Below are 6,383 nucleotides of genomic sequence, written 5' to 3' on the forward strand. Positions count from 1 at the left end.
CTCTGCCCCCAGCTGCCAGTGGCTTGTCCCAGCAGGAAGCTCCGGCTCCCACTCCCAGACAGATGGTTTCTTGAAGAGTGGTGGAGGGGACTGATAAGGAAATAAGTCATCTGCTGAAAGTGAGAGTTAAAGGGAAGCACATGCTTGAGATCATTGAATCACAGGATGGTTTGGGTCAGAAGGGACCTTTAAAGACCATCTAGTCCACCCTCCCTGCCATGGGCAGGGACACCTTTCACTAGACCGGGTTGCTCAAAGCCCCATCCAGCCTGATCTTGAACACTTCCAGGGATGGGGCATCCACAACTTCTCTGGGAAACTTGTTCCAGTGTCTCACCACCCTCATTGTAAATAATTTCTTCCTTACACCTAATCTAAATCTACCCTCTTTCAGTTTAAAACCATTGCCCCTTGTCCTGTCGCTACAGATCCTGGAAAAAAGTCTCTCTCCATCCTTTTATAAGCCCCCTTTATATATTTAAAGGCTGCAATAAGGTGTCACCGGAGTCTTTTCTTCTCCAGGCTGAACAACACCAACTCTCTCAGCCTTTCTTCACAGGAGAGGTGTTCCAGCCCTTGGATCATTTTCGTGGCCTCTAGACCCACTCTAACAGGTCCATGTCTTTCTTGTGCTGGGGGCCCCAGAGCTGAATGCAGTAATTATCCTAGAATAAAATTCTCATTTACACACTCAACAAGTCACCTGCCATGCACTAAGAAGATGCAGATTGCCCTGAGCATTTATCCCAAATTGCAGCCCATGCTCACGCATGAGTGGGGCTGCCTGCCCCAAAAGCTCACCCCAGCTCCCCTCCTGCAGCCCAAGCTTTCACAGAGCTCGCTGTGGCTCTGAGGATGCTCCATGGGATCCAGATGTGGGAGCATGACTCAAATTATTGAGAGTTTGCATCTCAGTACATCATATCATTACTGCAAGCAGTTTCCTTGTGGTCCTCCTGTCTTTCCTGCCTCTGTTCATCACCAGCCAATGCAGCAGAAGTCCAGGAGACCTTTCAACAGCTAGCTCACAGTTGAATGAATGCATCCTTCAGAAACTGGTTTTGTCCCGGTAAATAGGATTGGCTTTAATGCATGGCTCTGCATTTCTTCTGTGATTGCATGGGTCAGTGCCTGTGCCCTTCCGTCTAGCAGCAAAGTTTAACCCTGCTTCCATGTCAGCTTTCCCAGCAGCATCCTCCTAACGTGGCCACGGCTGTACTGAGCATGCAGTCCCTTCCCGGGAGCCTGCCAACACCTTCCCTTTCCAGGGCTTTTGCAAGTCTTCCAAGGCTTCTAGCTTGGCAATTCGCATCTGCAAAGTTCCGCATCTGCTTAAAAAAAAAAGCTGGCTGTGTTTAGAAAGTTTAATGTGGCATCGCAGGGACATGAATCATCACCAGCGTTGTTTTCTGCACCACGATATTTTTGTTTGCCCTCAACCACAGAAGAATGACACAACTCAGCTCACCGCATGACAGCGGCACCTGGCCCACTAGTCGCAGCCCCACCTTGTTAGGAAAAGGTAAATAAAGTCAAGCCGTGCAGCCAAGGAGCCGTCCCAAGGGAGATGGCCACCGCACACACCACTCAGGCCAGTGCCATGCAGGGACTACTCTAGTACTCCCTGGTCCATGAATCCAGCAGCCGCTGATAAAATGTGACAGAATGGTGGATCCGGGAAGCAACTGGTCAAGTATAATTGCTTGCTTGCGCTAGACAGGGTCAGGGATAAATCCCCGGGAGCGCCGCAGCCAGGAGACCTGGTGTTAGGAGTACCACTGCTGTCACCCATGACAGACGCTGGGCAGGCTGGAGGCCTCGGCTAAGCACTCTGTCTTCACACCACGACTTTCCAAGGTCTCGGTTTGCAGCCCTTTTCCAAACACAGTTCAGAGCGGAGATGCCTCTGGGCTCTCCCAGAGGCCTCCAGCACCAGCATATCTGCCCTGGGCATCGCTGCTGCCCCCCAGGGCCCGTTTCCTGGCTGGGAGCGTGTGGGGGTGGGAGGTGGGGAAATATTAGGGCAGGTGGGACTTCCCACCCTGACCTCAAAATGGAGTTGGGAGACCTGGCCAGGGTGCTTCAGGTGCCCTCTGCTCTGCCTCATCTTCCTTTACTTTGCTTTCCCCTCCCTTGCCTTGCCTTGCCTTGCCTTGTCTTGCCCTGACCTTGCCTTGCGTTCCCTTCCTATCCCATCCCATCCCTTGCCTTGCCTTGCCTTCCCACCCCTTGCCTTCCTCTTCTGCTTCCCTTAAGCAACGTTAACCACCTGCCCTGAAGGCACGGCAGGATGAGGTTGGGAAGGTCCTATGGCCACCACACCACCAGCTGTGTTCAGAGTGGGCACTGGGAACGGCACACCAATCTCCTCTTTCGATGCATGGGCCCAGGGGCTGTGGGCAGGGGTCTGGCTCTCCGGGCTTGGGTGGGAGTGTGGCATCTCACAGCGTGAATCCTGCCCTGCTATGAGCAGTGTCACCCCAGGACGAGGATGGTGGAGAGCCGAGATCAGATGTGGACCAGGCACCGCACTGTTATGCAGCTGGGGTTCGGTGAGATGATGTGCCACCTCCACACAAGCCCCTGCCGTGGCAATGGTGATGGGAAGCTGAGGGACCCCTGCCCTGCACTCAGAGTCCTTCTCGGTCCACAAAATGGTGGAGACGGTGGTGTCCCTTCTGAGCTGAGTGCCAAATGACACCATGACAGCCCATGGGGAATGAGGAATGTCTGGGAGGCGTCAGTGGGCAGGTGAGAAGACAGGCATGAATTCAGATCTGCCCTTCTCAGCTCAGCCAGGAGTTGAGTTCATGCTCTGCAATTTTACATCCTGAGTAAGACTGCCCAGACTGACGCTTGGGCACGAGACACAGTGTGCCTCCTGGAGTGGCTGTTTTAGGGTGGTAAGCAGGGACAAGCTGCAAGGTCCTCAAAGGAAAGTCATCATTGCTCCCACGATGCACTGTTAGGTGCTGTGTTTGCATGTGCATGAAGTTACCCAGCCAGGCATGCTGGAGACGCCGGCGCTTGGGTGAAATACGCCCCACCGGCTACGATGCACCGTAAACACAGGCTTAAATGGGCTGCTGTACAGTGATGTGCTTAGAGCTATTCCCGTCCCGAGCAGGAAACTGAAAGGGGTAATACACAGCGAAGCCGTGAACTTAACCTTCAGCTATGTAAATTACAGGGAATGAAAAATGCAACCCATGCAAACCAGTATTATAAATGCACCTTAACTACAGGCACTGCATTATAAAGCGTAACCTTCCTGAACTGGGGCAGTGGGAAAGAGCAAGCAAGTTCCAGCCTCAGAGCTATCTGGGGTGAAATTTAAGCTATGTTTTCCAACCGCTTCTGCTGTCGCATGTGATCCCACTTGATAGAGAGTGACGGTACAAAATGGGCTGACCGGCTAAACACACACGAGTCATAAGGCAGCTATGTTGACAAATTGAATCATATTTAGTGGGATGATACCCAAGGCAAAGAATCGCAAAGATTAGCGAGCGAGCGATGCGAAAGCATCAGCAAACGCGCACTGCTGAGACTCACAGTGCTGGTTTGGGAGTGCTGAGCTCCAGACCCACACGCCAAGCCCCTGTTTGTAGGCAGTCAGTGAAAGCATGGGCAGTGGCAGCTGGGCCCAGAGCCCTGCGACGATGGGGATCGTAGCCACTGAGCTAACCTGGCCCCTCTTGGTGTTAGACCGAGGGTGCGGTGGGCAAATGGGGAAAGAACTTTTTGGCAAACAGTTCTTTGGTATAGCGCTGTGCCACCTGGACATCATCCTGAATACATGTAAAATAAAGATATTGTAATGATAGATTAAGTATATTATATTTTAGGTATATACCTAAATATTATGTATATACCTAAAATTACCAATCATTCCTCTCGCCCCAAAATTAATTATTCAGTGGCATTACTTTGTTATTCCACTAATTTGGAACAGGCTGCTTTAGCATCCAGGTATGTGAACAACATTGCTTTCACACTGAAGCTGCTCTAAAGGTAGAGACTTTGGGTAACGCACAGTTAATGAGCCCAGATTCTGTAATTATCTGCAATCACTATCGGATCGGAGATGGGCGACAGGTAATCCGTGTGTATTTAAATGGCCGGTAACAGGATTCTAGATCTGCATGCACCAAATGTCATAATTTTGAGTCATTACACATCAATGTACTGAGCAAGAAGCTCAAAGGCATAGTAAGGAATTAAGTCATGAAGTTAAGCATGAGCTGCATAAATTACAGGGATTGAGAAATGTAACCGATGTAAAACTGCACTGTAGAGACACACCAGGAGTTACAACATATAGCCTCTCGTACATCTAGCCATAGTTGTATTTTCCTTTAGGAAAAAAAAAGGAAATTTTTGCCATATACGTGAGAGAGATTACAAAAAAAAGCATTTCATGTAAGGTGCGACAAGACACCCAACTCCAAGAAGAAAGATTCTCAGTCTGGTGGCATTAATTTAATGAAATTCTAACTTCTCTATGTATTTGGTTATTGATGATTTAGAGATCGCAGTAGTCTTCGTACCAAGCACCATGTAAAAAAGAATCAGATCATCTAACTCCAGATTAACTGTCCTCACATGTTTAGGACAAAACCTTCAGGCTGCACAGGACATCGGATGGGCACCACAGTCACACTGGCACTGCTGTCACAGTCAGGTACTTTTCCAGCACACGCAAAGCCATTCACACAGATGTTTTAAAATCATTTAACAGCATTAAAATCACTGTCCTTACACCGTGCTGGTGAGGATAAGGAAGTGGTGTTATCAGGAGGCACAGAGGAGCTTGTTTAAAATAGCAAACATAACTCCCGAGAAGATTTCTCCTATTTTTTCTGTACTCCAAGACTTCTCCAGCAGTGGGTTACACCCCACGGTGGAGGGAACCGCAGCGGGGGAGACGTGCCTGTTGGAGTGATCCTGCAGCCCCAGGGCTGGGTCCACACCTGCGCTTGGGATTGGGGGTCCCAGGGCAGGAGCAGCCTCAGCACTGTCCCCGCTCCCGGCACAGCGCCTGCTGGCAGGGGAGCAAGCCATGCAGGGCAGCTGTACGAGCCTCGTGTGTGCCATGTCTACCTTGTGGGCAGGAAAAACCCCTTCCCCAAAAGACCATCCTTCCTCCTTTCCTAATTTGTAGGATATTGTCCGGTTGGTTCAGTGCTCTTGCTTTCTCTCCACAGATTTAGCTGTGAACAGAAACAGCAGGAGTGTTGCAGATGAGTCTCGGCTTCACAGAGCTAAACCGAGAAAGACCTCGCATCTTTCCTTACGCAGGAATTTGAACAAACACCCGGCGCCCCCTCCAGCTCTCGGCTGCAGGATTCAGCTAAAACACGCAGGATGGGGAGAGGAGACAAATGGAAAAGCCGGCTGAAGAAGCATCTCCAAACTGCAGGCACAGGGCAGCGGGGGGGGGGCCGCCCCGCCCCGCGCGCCCCCCCCCCCCCCCCCGGCCCCCCCCCCCCCCCCTGCCACATCACACTTCGGCGTCCAGGGCTCAGGCATCTTCCTTGGCCAAAGCCCTGAAGCGTAACTGGAGTGGTAATTAAGTTCCTAAAGCAATGAGGAAGGTCGTTTTAATTAAACCAGACACCACCATCACTCAGGCTCCCTGCAGGCGTGAAAGGCTAGCGGGACCTCCTGCAACAAGGGCAGCCCCAAAGTGCCATTCCTGCCCCAAGCGCTTTTATCTGCCCTGTTTGCTTCCCAGCTTCCTTCTTCACCTTCCATAGACTTAAAAATCACTTTCACTCCTCACACGAAAAAGCCTCTCCAGGAAGAGAGGCACCAACACCTGCAGCTTTCCACCCCAGAGGTGACAGTTGATAAACGATCGGGAAGCCCCACATTAAAAAGCCCTTTTAATAGTGGGCCAGGGATTGCCCTAACAGCCAGCCAACCCACCAGGAGACAGCTCAAGGGGGACGCTTGCTTGCCAGCTCCCCAGCAGACGGTTAAGCGGGGCCATCGGGTGGGCTTCCTGAGGCGGACCGTTGGGCGCTCCTGCATCACGGCTTGAGTCACAATGGTAGAACGCCGGCCCCCCCCGCCTCCCCTCCAGTCGTACCGCAGCCATGGCCCAGCCGGCCGCTGCGGCGAGAGCGGCTAACAGGAGGGGCGCAAAGACGCGGTCGCTTAAGCAGGGCAGGGCTCGGTAAGCCCGGGATTTGCATTTCCTGAACACCTGCGGGGAGAGGAAGCAGGAGGGGGCGGGCAGGGGCCGGCGCCGCCGCTCGGTCTCGCCCGCCCCCGTCCCTGGGGACGCGGAAAGGCTTCTCCGGCCTGTGTGGGGCCAGAGGGGCTTATCCCCGAAGGGAGACCGGCCTCTCCCCGCCGGCAGCGCCCGGGGGGGCCGC

The sequence above is a fragment of the Pygoscelis adeliae genome, unplaced genomic scaffold, assembly GCF_000699105.1.
Source record: "Pygoscelis adeliae isolate BGI_AS28 unplaced genomic scaffold, ASM69910v1 Scaffold554, whole genome shotgun sequence".
In the NCBI taxonomy this organism is placed as follows: domain Eukaryota; kingdom Metazoa; phylum Chordata; class Aves; order Sphenisciformes; family Spheniscidae; genus Pygoscelis; species Pygoscelis adeliae.